Here is a 16,082-nt window from a genome sequence, read left to right on the forward strand (position 1 = left end):
CTTTCTTTCTTTCTTTCTTTCTTTCTTTCTTTCTTTCTTTCTTTCTTTCTTTCTTTCTTTCTTTCTTTCTTTCTTTCTTCCTTTCTTCCTTTCTTCCTTTCTTTCTTCCTTTCTTCCTTCCTTTCTTCCTTTCTTTCTTTCTTTGCAATTGGGGTTAAGTGACTTGCCCAAAGTCACACAGTTAGTTAAGTGTTAAGTGTCTGAGGCCGGATTTAAACTCAGGTCCTCCTGACTCCAGGGCTGGTGCTGTATTCACTGTGCCACCTAGCCACCCCTAATTTTTCTTTTATTTATTTTATTTATTCACTCATTCAATTGCATTTTGAATTCTGAGTTGTTTCCCTTCCTCCCTCCCAAACCCTCATCACAGGTCAACATTCGATATAGATATATTTGTGGAACTATACAATATATCTTTCCATATATTAGTTCTTTCTCTAGAGGTATATAGTATTTTCCTTCATAAGTCCTTCGTAGTTGATCTGAACAATCTTATTACTCAGAATAGTATAGTCCTCCACAGTTATTCTTCAACAATATTGCTGTTACCATATATAACATTCTCTTGGTTCTGCTTGTTTCACCCTATTTTATTTTAGCAAGTCTTCTATGTTTTTCTAAAACTGACTTGCTCATTATTTCTTACTACATGGTGGTATTCTATCATAATCATATACCACAAGTTGTTCAGCCATTCCCCAATTTATGGGCATCCCCTCAATTTCCAATTCCTTGCCACCACAAAGAGAGCCTCTATAAATATTTTAGGATATAGGGTTCTTTTCCTTTTCCCCTCATCACCTTGGGAAACAGCCTAGTGGTGGCATTGCTGGGTCAAAGGGTATGTGCAGCTTTGTAACTTTACATAACTTTATGGCTTTTGGGCATAATTCCAAATTGCTCTCTAAATTGGTCATTTCACAACTCCACCAACAGTGTATTAGTGTCCCAATTTTTCCACATTTCCTCCAGTATATGTTATTTCCCCTTATATAATTTTAGTCAATCTGATAGGTGTGGAATGATATCTCAGAAATAAATTAGAGGCTCCATCTTATTCCAAATAATTTTCTCTCTCTCTCTGCCACTGTATGTTTGTCTGTTTCTGTCTGTCTCTCTGTACTCCTCTCTTATTCTCTGTCTCTATCTCTGTCCCTCTGTCTCTTTCACATTTACACACACTCACTCCATTATATACAGTGTTTATTTTTCCTGTGGGCTGTTACTGTGGAACTTAGGAATTATTAGTGACACATGTAAATCTCATTAGTAAATTAATATCATTGGCCATCAAGTCAACAGTCTGTTTTCATGTTAGTGAATGACTTGAAGCACTCCCTGGTCCCCTAGGTGCCTGCTACAAAAACTTGAGTGTAACTAGAAGGCAGCAGCTCATGATTACTATGCCTTGGTGTTTTCCCTCATGCAATATTAGGCATGTCAGAGCAGCATTAGTAGTACTAGGGCAGAGAGGTGACCCCAGTCAGAGCTCCATGGTGTTTGCATGTTGGATCCTTTTACTTCAGGTAGGATTATTTTAAAATACAATATTGACTTTGAGATAATAATAGCATTTAGACTTCTCTTCATGGTTAAAGTTTCAAATCTTTTAAGATAACCTGAATTTGTCATAAAACAAGGCACTGATTAGACTAAAAGTTAACTCCTAAATAGTCAGAGTACATGAACTTTACAGAGTTCATTTCTGTAAAAATTACCCACAATACTTGTGATTTCTAACCGGCAATAAAATAATGGCATTATGTCTTACATAGACAATTGTGACAGACAACTTGGATTTTACCTTTCCATTAAACTTTTACTTAAACAAGATTAACTTTACAAACAATTATTCAACAGTAAAAGAATATGCAAATGAAAAACTACCCCAGGAATATCAGTGAACTTGGGAGCTCAGAAAGTGGAAATAATTTTAAAACTAACTTAAGAGGTAAAATTGGTGTTAAATATAGATTATGTTGAGAAATTATCACCCCATTCAATTTAGCAATGATTATAACAAATCTCATAGAAAGGATTCTTTTTTGGTCAATTTTTACCAGTCTTAACACTTTAACAGGACAATGAACATACTGTTCTTAAAGGTCTCCAAGGGAAATATTGGTGATTGGCAGGGAATATATTAACTGAGAGGAACAGTTAACTCGAGGGCATAATATTGTAATTACAGCTGTGCAGTGGACTCATTTGAATATTTCCAGTGTGTGCATGTTTATACACATACCTTTATGTGTATGTATGTGCATGTGTAAGCTTTTTGTCAAAGGTCCCCATGACCCAAGGGATCCCATTTACCTTTCAAGGATATCATATTTCTCCTGAGTTGAATTCTTCCTCACCCAGAAACTTGGAAAATCTTTCCACAGGACAGTCAAACAAGCCAATACCGACTCCTCTCCGCCCCCCCCTTCACCATTCCAACTTCCTAAAATGCAGGCCACCATGTACCTAAGAGATGGTTTACTGAAAGAAAGAAGTCTAATAATTGTTAGATATAATACAATAGTGGAATCAATGTAATCCAAAATCCCATGGTGCCTTTTGGTTGACATTCTCTAATCTATTTCACTTTTTCATCCAGACTTTGGCTCCCTACTGCAGCTTCTTAAGAAGTGATGTGGGCCCACAAGATCTGCAGGACTGGGGAATCTGCGGCCTTCTGGGTCCTCAAGTGTGGCCCTTTGACTGAGCCCAAATTTTACAGAACCCTTTTTCTGTGAAGTTTGGGCTCAGTCAAAGGGCCACACTTGAGGACCTAGAGGGCCACAGGTGGCCTCGAGGCTACAGGTTCCCCACCCCTGGTTCCAGGGCAATACTTTCTACTGAAGTGGTTCTCCAAAAGGTAATTGTTTTCCTTCTCTTATACTGCTAATGACTCTCACTGGAGATTATTTCCTCCTCCAGATCTTATAATAGGTAAAAACAAAAATAACAACCATCCAAACAAAAACCTAGAATATTCAAGGGGGGAAATGATAAGAAAAGTGGACAGAAGAGACTAAAAATTATTAAAAAATACATCTAGAAATAAGATATCATCAACAAGCATTTATTAAGTGCCTGCTATGTGTCAGGCACTGTCCTAAGTGTTAGGGACACAAAGCCCTCAAGGAGCTCACAGTCCAATGGGGGAGACTTGTGGGTCATCCTTTGTTTTCAAAGAGCACCAAATGCATCACAGGTGACATCTCAACTCCTGGGTGAATTGGGTTCCCATGAGGCAGAGATGTCAAAGTCATCAGCCTTACTTTCTCTTCTGAAGTCATGTAAGTCCATCCATAGGCAGGACAGAAGTCAGGATGACTGGCGAGGGCCCAGGATGCCGTGGAAGACTGGTGTCTTTGATGTCTGACCAAACTCCAAGCACTCCATAGCTCCTGCTTCAGTTGCCCTCGTGGCTGTTAAAACAAATTGCTCTAATCCTCCCATTGCCCTGAGGAAAGCCTTCACATGCTAGGGGCAGACATCGCCCCAATTTACCCACAGGTCTGAGATGTGTCACTTACCCTCAACCAGGTTTAGATCGTCTGCAAGATGGTTTATCAGGGTGTGGACACTGTGTTTGCTGCAGCTTCTTGGAGCTGCATAAGCAGCCCTGCCCTATACACCCTATACATGCAAACACCTATCTATCTACACACACACAAGATATGTACAGTGTAAGTGAGAAGAGTGCTCAGAGGGAAGGAACTAACAGCAGGGGAGAAGAAGCCCTGCAGGTGGGCACACACCAAGTTGTACTGGTCCTCACCTTCTCTTTGACACTCAAAGATCTTGTGATTTTCAGTTTCAATTATCACCTCTCAATGACACTGAAGTCCAAAACCCTGAGCTGTCTCTTAAGTTCTAGCCTCTGAGGTCACATAGAACTCTAAATCTGCACTCCTGTGATCTCTACCAGCTTCCAGGACATTTCCACAGAATGCTGCTGACATAAGTATGGTAAGTGCTTTATGGACCTTAAAATGCTATATAAATGTTACCTTTCAGGGCAGTTAAATGGCAAAGTGAATAGACCACCAGCTCTGGAGTCAGGAGGACCTGAGTTCAAATCCAGCCTCAGACATTCAATATACTTACTAGATATGTGACCTTGGGCAAGTCACTTAACCCCAATTGCCTTGCCTTTCCAAAATAAATAAATAAATAAATAAATGTCATCATCATCATCATCACTATTAATGACAATTTGGCTCAACCCTTCAACTCCAACTTATTTTCTGATTTTTTCCCACTTCCTTGCTCTATATAAGGCAGCAAGTTCTACCGAGTCATCCTTTATAATGTGTCTTATATCCATTACTTTCTTTTCATTTTGATCGATATCACTTTAGTTCAGACTCTTAATACCTCTTGCCTAAATTATTGTGGTACATTTTTTTTAACTTAACACCAAAGGATGCCTACCACACTTGAACTTTATCCACTTGCCCTGGAATATTGAAAACAAGGGGACAAGTGTCTAGACTAATCAAGCCATGGAATGGGAAAGGAAAGGGTGCATCTGAGAAGTATTTAAGGAAGAGGTTTTGTGTGTGTGGTTTTTGTTTGTTTGTTTTTTGCTTTTTGGAGGGAGGGGAGGGCTGGGCAATTGGGGTTAAGTGACTTTCCCAAGGTCACATGGCTAGTAAGTGTTATGTATCTGAAGTCGGATTTGAACTGACTCCAGGGCCCGGGCTCTATTCACTGCGCCAGCTAGCCGCCTCTGTGATACATTTCTAACAGTTTTCCTTGCTCTGTCTCTGTCTTGACCAATCCATCATGTATGTTATCAGATCAGTTTTCCTAAAATACCATTTTCTACTCACAGCTCCCTTTGCTTACTTACTAGATGAGTCAGTCTCTGCTGTGAAATATTTTTAAGGATTTCCACTGTTCCATCCTTTTCTTTTAGTAGCATATAGTTTGGCCTGTGCTTGCGGTAGATGTCACAGCTGACACTTTTCATGAGTGGAGTGCCTGCCATTTGTCCAAGGAGCCTAGAATGGGGATGTACTTAACTCCATAACCATCAGGAATAAGTCACCTCTCAAATGTCCTTAAACTCATCAGTGATGAGCTTGGTGATTCCCCACCTCTTGTAGAAGGAGATCTTCTGGCATCCAGGGGACTTGAAAGTGACCCTGAACAAAGCATAAATGGGAAAAGGGGAAAGGGAAGGTAGTGAACATTTATGTAGTGCCTCCTGTGTGCTAAAAGCTCTACAAATATCTCAGGTGAATGCCTGACACATAGTACCATAGCCATGCTGGCTGTTATTATTGCTGTTATTTCATGGGATTCTCAAAACACCCTCTGAGGTAATCAGTCAGTAAATATTTATTAAGCACCTTCAATATACCATTCACTGTGCCAAGTGCTGGGGATACAAAAAAAAAAAAAAGGACAAAAGACAGTCCCTGCCCTCAAGAGTTTACAATCTAATGGAAGTAGGTGTTATTATTATTTCCATTTTACTCTGAGAAAACTGAGGCACATAGAGGTTAAGTGACTTGCCCAGGTCATACAGCTAGTAAGTATCTGAGGCCAAATCTGAACTCAGGACTTTCTGATTCCAGACCCAGTGCTCTATCCACTATAACACCTAGCTGTCTCATGTTCTTTTTTTGGACTGAATGGATGCCCTGGGGCTTCCCAAAGGTTTCTTTCATGACAGTCTGGAAACTGTCACCATAGGACATGATGACATGAAAAGAATGAAGTCCAGTCTCATGTAGATGTGAAAATCATCCCTGCCACAACTCTTTACCATGTACTTGTTGGCACAGATCTGAGTGTCCTCCAGGGCTATTGAATATAGCTATTAATATTCATCTGATACCACATGGACGCACATTAGAAACTTGTCCATTTTCTTCTTTTTTCCTACCAAGGTCTTGGCAACAGGGATTCCCTGACTCATATCTCCTCCAAATGACTTTGGTGGAAGCCCCACCACGTGTGACTTCTCTATCTTTATCTCTTACTATTTTCTGACTATGCTAACTGTGGGTACACACTGAGCCTTTATCCTGGGCCTCTATACTATTTCACTTGATGATCTTGTCAGTTCCCATGAATTCGATTATCATCTCTATGCAGATACTTCTCAGATATATTTGTCCAGACCTAACCTCTCTCCTAACTTCCAGTCTCACATTTCCAACTGCTCGTTGAATATCTTGAATTAAATAGACATAGGCATCTTAAGCACAGGGCAGCTAGTTGATGCAGGGGATAAAGCTTGGGACTTGGAGTCGGAAGACCTGCCTTGCAGTCTTATCTGCTCTTTTGGGTCTGTATAGTTTCTCTCTCCACCTAGGCTGTATGTTGGGGCAGCTAGGTGGTGAAGTGGATGGAGTACTGGGCCTGGAGTTCCAATCTGTCCTCAGACATTTACTAGTTGTTTGGCTCTGGATAAGTCTGTTTGCCTCAGTTTCCTCATCTGTAAAATGAACTGGAGGAGAAAATGACAAACCACTCAAGTACCTTTGCCAAGAAAACCCCAAAAAGGGCCACAGAAAGTTAGACATGACTGAACAACAAAAACAACAGGCTGTATATTACTTATGGGGGCTATGACTTATGATTCTTTTTATCTTTCAGGGTATCTAAAAATGTTTTACTTATTATAGGTACCTAATAAATACCTAATTAATGCTGTCAACCACTAGAGAAGGCTGCTTATTTAGCAACAATAGAAGGTTCTGTTAGGAATTTACCCTGATCTAATAGCAAATTGTATGTAAACAACTATGTACAACCAAGATACATACAGAAACATTTGAGCATAATGTCAGAAGGAAGGCACTATGATTAAGGAGGACCAGGAAAGGCTTTTTGTAGGAAGTGAGACTTTAATTGAGGATCTGGAGAAAGTAAGGTAAGCCAGGAGATGAGGAGGAGGAGGGATAGGCTTCTGGTATAGAGGACAGCTGGTGAAAATGCCTGAAGCTGAAGATGGAGTGTCATGGTCAAAGAACAGTACAGAGACTGTTGTCACTGGATCTAAAGTTAGAGGAAATAAAACTTAAATCCCTGCTCTGGGATTCTCACTGCTTCTATGACCTAGGGCATCTCTCAGTGCCTTACTTTTCTTATCTTAAAAATAAGGGGAACAGGGGCCGCTAGGTGGTACAGTGAATAGTGAACCAGCCCTGGAGTCAGGAGGACCTGAGCTTAAATCTGACCTGAGACACGTAACACTTACTAGCCGTGTGACCTTGGGCAAGTCACTTAATTCCAATTACCCTGCCTTCCCCCCTCCAAAAAGGAAAACAAATAAATAAACAAACAAATGAATGAATGAATGAATAAACAAAGAAAGGAAGAAAGAAGAAAGAAAGATGAAAGAAAGGAAGGAAGGAAGAAAAAAAGAAAGAAAGAGGAACAGAATGTGAAGTCTCCAGACCAGCATGATGCCCAAGCACTTGCTTCTTTAAACTCACCTGGGAAGGATGCTGTAATAGTAATGGCATTTAAAGATTCCCCTGTATTGGCTTGGTTTTTGGTTTGATTGTGTTAAAACCCAGAGTTTGTTAATCCCACCTGTGGGATGGACTTGAGAGAGTCCTGAACTGGGAGGAATTGGTGACGTAGATTTGGAGACACACAAGAGAGAGGCAGAAGAACTTTTTGGAAGCAGCATCTTGGAGGCAGAGAGAGACTGAGAGGATTGCTGAGGGCCACTTTGAATTGCCCTGGACTTTTGAGAGCTACCACCCAGAGCTTCCAAGGACTGAGGAGACATGGCTGTTTTGCTGGTACTTTGTCTGTCTGTTTTGATGTTGTTTTGCCAGATTTGTCCACTGGTGAAAGACAGTCCTGTTGTTGCAGAAGTTCTGGAACCTGGCTGTTGGTTAAGAGCTCCTGAGACTGTTCTGCAGGCAGAGAGTGAATACTGTCCACTGGTGAAGGACAGTGCTATTGTTGCAGAAGTTTTGGAACCTTGCTGTTGGTTCCAAAGCCCTGAAGAAGGATTTTCTTGTTGTATGTTTACAGAAATCCTGGAAGAGGGTTTTGCTAATGTTTTCAGGGGTCCTAGGACTGTTCTGCAGACAGAGAATGAATTAATGAAGAGACTGGCAATGTATCTTGTGGCCTTACTAAGCTTTGTCTCCCCAGGAACAAAGATTGCTGAGAACTTGCCTTGTGTCAAGATGAAGAAAAGACCTCCATTTGGGTATTAAGTGCTGTGCTTAAATTTGTTGTAACTCTGGGGTAGATTCAATTGTGATCCAGGGGTGGGGAACTTTTGACCTTTTTGTGTTCTATGATTGAACAAATGAATGTACTTTACTTATGATTGGAAACTAATCTCCATTTGAGAAGAGGGGCTTTGTGATGGACTAAATGAAGGTATAGCCTAGGGTTGGAGTAGTATTTAGAACAGGGACTTTGTAATCGATTGAATGAATGTAAGGTCCTGGGGCGGGGTAGTACTTGGAGATTATTTAATCACACTTAGTAAATGCTGTATTTGGAATGATGTCATATTTTGATCTTCTCTGTTCTTAATTTGTCACTGAATAAAATGGAGAGCACCTATGCTGGTATTCTGAACCTTGGAAAGTTGCCTTTGCTTGGCATGGCATTACAGATGCTGACAGTGAAATGAACAAAAAGGCAAATAGGAAAAAACAATCTGCTCTAGAAAAACCCACAAAGAAATAAAATATGGGAGAAAGCCCTAAAAGCACCAGTTGCATTCAACAAAGTAGACAGAGATAAGTTTGAATATGTGTTCAGTTGTTTTTCAGTCATGTCCAAATCTTTGTGACCCCATCTGCTGTTTCCTTTGCAAAGATACTGGAGCAGTTTGCCATTTCCTTCTCCAGCTCATTTTACAGATGAGGAAACTGAGGCAAACAGGGTTAAGTGACTTGCCCAGGATCATACAATTAATAAGTGTTGGAGGCTGGATTTGAACTCAGGAAGAAGAGTGGAGGGCAAATCTGGTTTTGGGTTTGTTTTTTTCCGTTTTTTTTTTCTCCTTCCACATTATGGCTCAGTTTCTCTATCTTCTTTTCTCTGAAAGTCTGACATTACCTAGAAACTCTCTTTTTTCTTTCTAGAAGACTGTGTTGTAACTTTTCAGAAACCTGACACTGTCCAGGAAATCCCCTCTTCTCTAGCCAGGAGTCTAGTCAAATGGCTCTGACCATTCTGAGCCTATATAGGTAAGAGGCCCCTCTGCCCCTCCTGGCCTCTTCTTGGTCCTGGTAGGTGAGTACATGCACAATGAATTGTACCTCTCTCACTGTACCTCTATAGTTCGAGCCAGTGACTCAGGCCCTCTTGCATCTACACCATTCCTCCAAATTACTGTTCTCTCTTGGACCAAGAGGCTCTGCCATTTCCACTACATGGTAGTCACTTCCCATATGGGTGGGAAGTGTCTTTCGCCAATATGCAGGGACCAAAGTTTGGGTCTCAGGTTTCTGCTTTTATGAAGTCAAATGGTTCATAGTTTTTCACCATTATGCTCTATAAGATTTAAAAAACGAGTTTATATTCTAAACCAGGGTTTTGTTTGGCTGTCATGTCTTGCTGCTTATCAAGAAGATGGAGTGCTTGATGACTTAGGTGGTTTCTCCCAGAGTGGGAATAGAGCATAGAAATCTGTGCTTGCTGTCAATCATTAAGCCTTACAGGGAACAGCTAATCAATGGGAAACATTCTGGCTGTATATTAACATAAACATTACTCAGTGTTCCTGTATATGTAACAAATTACTACTCTTCAGTTTCCTCCTTCAACTAATAAATCAAGCAAAAGCAATAGATATCACCTAACATGTTTTTGGCAAAGACTTTGACTTTGTCCCAGATTTGTTAGTAAAATAAGGAAATAGATAAATATCTTAGTGTTGTGTTTAGAGGTTGGGAGGTGGATCAGCCAATTTATTTAGGTGCCTCTAGCTGGTTGCAAGAGGTCTTTCTATACCTAAAAGTCTTGACTGGTTTAAGAAATTATAGAAATAGGCTATAAATGTCACCAACTACAAGAAGTGTTGTAAAAGATATTATCAAGGAAGTGGGAAAGGAGGTAGCCAGAGCACAGGATAATAGCCTGAATGTTACTGGGGTATTCAGGAAAGTTAAAAGACTTAAAGGAAGGCTTCCAGAGCAATGGGGTAGATTCTTTAAGGAGAATGACGTGGACAAAAATTATATGCACTGAGAAGGAACAGAGGTGATCTGCAGCGGTGGAAGGACTAATCACACTGATGACTACATGTCTGCATTAGAATATCATAAGATATTTAACACTGTAGAGTACATCTATTTTGCTCTCTGCAGGAATAACTTGTTGATAAATATGCATGAAAAAAATAGGAATATTTTTGGATTTTTTGCAGGGGGAAGGTAGGACAATTGGGGTTAAGTGACTTGCCCAAGGTCACATGGCTAGTAAGTGTTAAGTGTCTGAGGCCAGATTTGAACTCAGGTGCTCCTGACTCCAGGGCTGGTGCTCTATTCACTGAACCACCTAGCCACCCCTGAATATTTTCACTCCTGTGCAATCTAGCATCTACAACTTTAAAAATGAATTCTACTGGTACTTTGAAGTAACTTTAGTGTGGTGGAAAGAACCTGGATTCGGAGTCAAAGGGTTTACTTTGCAATGACATTCATTAGCTGTGTGACTGTGGTCCAGCATTTCTCTCTGAGTCTCAGTTTCTTGATTTGTGAAATGGGGACAGTGACCCTAGCTTTCTTCACAGGGCAGCTGTGAGGAAAGCCTTTTGTGAATTTTAAAGCATCACATGGACGTGAGCTACCATTACTGACTTTTTTAATCCTTCCAGAAGACAATTTGGGTATAATTCATTTTCATGACTTAAAAAAGTAGTATCTATTTTTGACTTTTGTTTTTATAGCAGTCATTTTCAGATAGTGCAGCTCCTTCCTCACAAAACAAAGAAAAGCAATTAAGTTAAAACTACCCCTTGATAATGTCTATGTCTGTATGCAACATTCTCTGATTACTCTCCCCCATGTCTATTAAGAGCTGAGAGGTGTGTTTCATTACCTGTTCTCTGAGACCAACCTTGGTCATTAGGACTGCCTCACATCTGACTTACTTAGAGGATTTTTTTCACTTTATTTTCATTTCACTTTTCAAGTCAATTAACCCTGTTTGCCTCAGTGTCCTCATCTGTAAAATGAGTTGGAGAAGGAAATGCACACCATTCCAGTATCTTTGCAAAGAAAACCCCACATGGGGTCATGAAGAGTTGGACATGACGGAAAAATAACAAAAACAACATGATGTCATTGGTAAAAGATACTCCCAGTGAGGGATCCTCTGCTACCCATGCACATTAGCAACAGCTGTTCAACTTTTAAAGTGTTGCTTGAGTCACACAGTATGTACCAAGGGTAGAACTTGAACACAGGACTTCCTGATGCTGAGGCTGGTTCTATAATCACTCTATCATACTGCTTCTCATCATTATCAGATGTGATCAGAATTCCCTATACATTTTGAATATCAGACTTTAATCAGAGATCATAGGACCAGAGATAATAGATTTAGAATCAATGGAGAACTGAGAACCATCTACTCCAACCCCTTCATTTTATATGGAGGAAAGTGAGGTTAAATGTCTTGCCAAGGTCACAAAGATAGTAGGTGGGAGCAGGATCCCAACTGAGGTCTTCAGATTCCAAATCCAGTACCCTTTGATTGACATTAATTACAGCATAGATCTTATTGTATCAATCCTGTGCTAGAGTGGGGTTTTTTTTGCCCATTCAACAGTTTCTCTATTTTCATTCATTTTATTTTATAAAATCTTTTCATTGTTATATAATTGAAATTGTCAAAAAATCAATCAACAAGTATTTAAGGTAACTACTATGAGCCAGACACCGTGCTTGGCTGGGAATACAAGTACAAAAATGAGGGTCCCTACCCTCAAGGCATTTATGTTCTGCAAGGCAGTGGTTCTCAATGTGTTGTCCAAGGATCCCCCTTTCAGGGGATCTATGAGGTGAAAACTATTTTCATAATAACATTAAGATGTTTTAATTTCTAATGTAGTAAATATTGATAGAGCTAACATAATTTTAAAAAACTCAATAGAGGGCTCAAATTTTTTTTTCTAGAACGTAAAGAGTTTCTATGACTAAAAAGTTTGAGAACCACCATATTGAAAGAATTCAACATGTTCACATACAGATAGATGTAAGATATATCTAGGATACACATATGTACACATATGTACATATATATATATATACAATAAGTAGACAGTGATTTGATGAAGAAGGGGCATTAATGACTGGGGAAATTGGAAAGACTTGTTGGAGGACATGGCATTGAGCAGAGTTTTGAAGGGAGCTAGGTTTCAAGAGGCAGAGTTGATAAGGGAAAGCATTACAGGCATAGGGGAAAAGCTGGAGGCAGTGAATGTCATATATGGGGAACAGTAAGTAAGTCATTTGTGCATGAGAGATGGAGGGCAGGGGGTGGGGTGGGGGGTGTTAATGTATAATCAGCCTGAAAGGAAGGTAGGAGCCAGATTAAGCAAGATTTTTAATAATAAAGAGGTGTTTATTGCCTAAAGGCAATAGGAAGCCGCTGAAGCTTTTCAAGAGTCAGACCCATTCTTCCAGATGATCGGTTAGGAGTCATATGTATAAAGGCACTAGCAGGAGGAGCTATGAGTGCTTGTTAAAAGACTTTTTGTCTTTCTTTTTTTTCCCAATGGATGGAAGAGGTTTTATTGTTTAGTTGTTTTTCAGGTGTATCCACCTCTTCATGATCCCATTTGGGCTTTTTTTTTTTTGTTCTGAAGGGGGGAGGCAGGGAAATTGGGGGTAAGTGACTTGCCCAAGGTCACATGGCTAGTAAGTGTCAAGTATCTGAGATCACATTTGAACTCAGGTCCTCCTGACTCCAGGGCCAGAGCTCTATTCATTGCAGCACCTAGCCACCCCACTCTTTTTCTTTTTTAAAAAAAATTTATTTATTTTATTCTGAAATTAACAAACAGAACAAGCATTTCTATAACAAAGTAGAATAGAAAAACAGAGAATTGCACCTGAAATTGCAGATCTATTACGTACAACTTGCTATTCCTTTCAAATATGCAACAAAGCATGTAACTTTCTTCACATGAGAAAACTGAGACCAACAGGGTTAAGTGACTTGCCCAGGGTCACACAGTTAGTAAGTGTCTGAAACCAAATTGGAACTTAACTCTTCCTCACTCCAGGCCCACTGAGCCACCTAGCTGCTCCATGGGGGAGGATTTTTGTTCCTTGAAAAATGCTAACTTAAATTTTAAAATAAAATCAGACTTGGGGATTGATTGGATATGATGAGGATTGGGGGGAGGGAATATGAATGAGTGGAAGGAAAGGGTCAGAGATTCCTCTTTGATTGTAAATCTCACTAACTGGAAGACCAGCAGTGTCCTTGACAGAGTTAGGAAAGGCAGGAGGAGGAAGTGGTTTAGGAGGAAACATAATGAATTCTGTCTTGGACATGTTGAAATTTCAGATGCCTATAGGAAGTCCAGTTGGAGATGTCAAGTAGGCTGTTGGAGACTAGAGCTCAGGAGAGAAAAGGGCTGGATTTGTGTATTTTGTTGTTTTAAATTTTTCCTTTAAACCTTATTGGTTAAGAATTCCCCTCTAGCTATAGCTGTGAAAGGTATCTTCTCTTGTTCTCCTTTATTACTATATAAATTCCCAACATTTTAAAATGGCAAATGTTACGGAAATAATTAGGCAATATTCAGAAAGATATCTCTCGGAGAAAGCATGCTGAAATTTTCTTTATTTTTGCCTGAAATACACAATTAACACGACAAGTATTAGCTTGAACTTTATGGGCATTAGAGAGAGTATACATACGTTGTGATAGTCTTTCAAAATAAAAATTTTAACAAACAAATTCAAGTTGGACAACATTGTTTGGTTTGCTTTTCAGGTCCCCGCTGCTTTGAGGTAGAAACAGTATTTCACATGCAGACAAATACATTTCACTCCTTAATAAGGCCAAATATTATTCAATATTGTCATATCTAGGAGAAACTTGAGTTGGTCACAACTCATGATGACACTTGGCTGCTTGCTCAGGATATCATTCTATGATAAATAAACCAAATGCCAAGGAAATTCTAAACAGCAAAATGAAAATACTAGACTATCGTCAGATCGCTATGAGATTGAGGACCATTTCTTTCACATTATTCGTACCCCACTGAGCCTATCACGGTGCCTTGGACAAAGTAGGCATTTAATACATACTGGTTGAGTGAATGCTTTAAAAAAAGGTGCTGTGCAGGATTTTCAGTAAATAATGATCTCAGTGGGAAATAACATTGATTATCCATTCTAATAGTGAACGGTCTGGAAGCTGTTTGCATAAATGTAAAATGAAGTTCTTGTTCTGGCCAGGCCCTGTGCTTTCATTAGTATGGACTTCAGTATGGGCACAATCCACTGATTGAGATCAGCAACTGACCTAAAACTTACAGTCTTAGAATATCTCCTGTGACGCTGAAAGAGTAAGTAATTTGCATGTGGTCACATAGCCAATATCTTTTAGAAGGAGGGTTTGAAATGCAAATCTTCACCTCTCCTGAGGTGGTTTGCAGGAAAATAAATTTTACTAAAATTCAACTTTTTTTCAACTTTTCAAAGTTTTAAAGAACCGCATGGTCTAACTAAACCTACAACCAAGGAAATAAAATCCCGTTAATTTTTCAGTATACAACAACAATCTACATTTTCCTTTGGCACTGGTTACCACCAATATCTTAAAACAAATTCTCTCCAAGCAAATGAGAAAGAGGGTTTCTACCTTAAATTATCCATGACTCTGTGTGTGTGTATAATATATACAAAGATACACATATATGTATGTTTATGTATATACATAAATATGTGTGTATACTGAAGGAATCCTTGCGATTGTCCTGACCCTCTCCCCACCCCAGCATAGGCACACCTCTTAATCTGAACCCAGGTAGTGATTCATATTCTCTGTTCTGCCCCACCCCATCCCCACGCCATGACTATTTCACCTTCTAGAAACCCCAAGACCAGATCTTGGAATAAGTAGGAATCTAGCCCGCCATCCAGTGACAACGCTAACCTCCTTTGATGGACTTTGTCACTTAGTAATAAGGGGCATTTTTAAACGACAAAGCTTCCGTAAAATGTTTGACAGCATCATTTTAAAAAATGCCTCATGAATACTGTACCAATTCTGTTGAACATTTGTTTTAAAATAAGGTATGATGTTTAAAAAAATCCAGAACTGAGATTTTTTTTTTAACGTGACATCAATTATCATTTATAGTAAACCATACACCTGAGACTGTCTTTGGTGGTTGATATTTGGTTTTTAAGTGAGTAGTTTTAGAAAAATGCTTCGACAGAAGCATCTAGTAAGCCAACTAGTTATTATAATTACATGGTCTTTAATATACTGAATTCCCTTAAACAAAAAGCAGACTCTTCCTGAGTCTTCCATTTTTATAATAAGCTTTCATGTTGAAAAATTAAATCACATTTGACTATCTTTTTATTCCAAGGCTACATGCAATGTATGGGTATATATACACGTGCAACAATTAAATATACAAACATATTATCACTACATTTAATCATCTAGGAAGAATTTTATTATATGCTATGTATTTTTTACAAGATGAGATTTGAGTCACTTTGTAAGTAGCAGACATTCATATTTAAAATGTAAAATCACAAGGAAATATAAGTGGTGCAAACCAGTGCCTACTGTCAGTCTTTGCCCCAGATGGTCTTTAACCAACTCCATATTCATATGTCCAGGCTGCCTAAAGAAAAAGAAGGGAAGGAACAAACCAGATGTGTGTGATTAGAATATTTCTCTACTGTGCAATGAGAGCCAGTGGTTTAAAAGCCTAAGATTGTCAACAAACAAAAAGGACTTTGTAGGTATGAAAGGGAGCAGGAAGGAGCTTGGGTAGGAAAACGGGAATAGGAATGCACTGAATAGATTCCTGTTTGTGCTATTTTCCCCAGCAAAATCCTTTAACAAATCATGGTATTTTTCCTATTGTCTTAGCTCTTTTCAGA

The sequence above is a fragment of the Petaurus breviceps genome, unplaced genomic scaffold (assembly GCF_028583685.1).
Source record: "Petaurus breviceps papuanus isolate PSGF00001 unplaced genomic scaffold, PetGlider_PUasm1.0 38, whole genome shotgun sequence".
Classification (NCBI taxonomy): domain Eukaryota; kingdom Metazoa; phylum Chordata; class Mammalia; order Diprotodontia; family Petauridae; genus Petaurus; species Petaurus breviceps.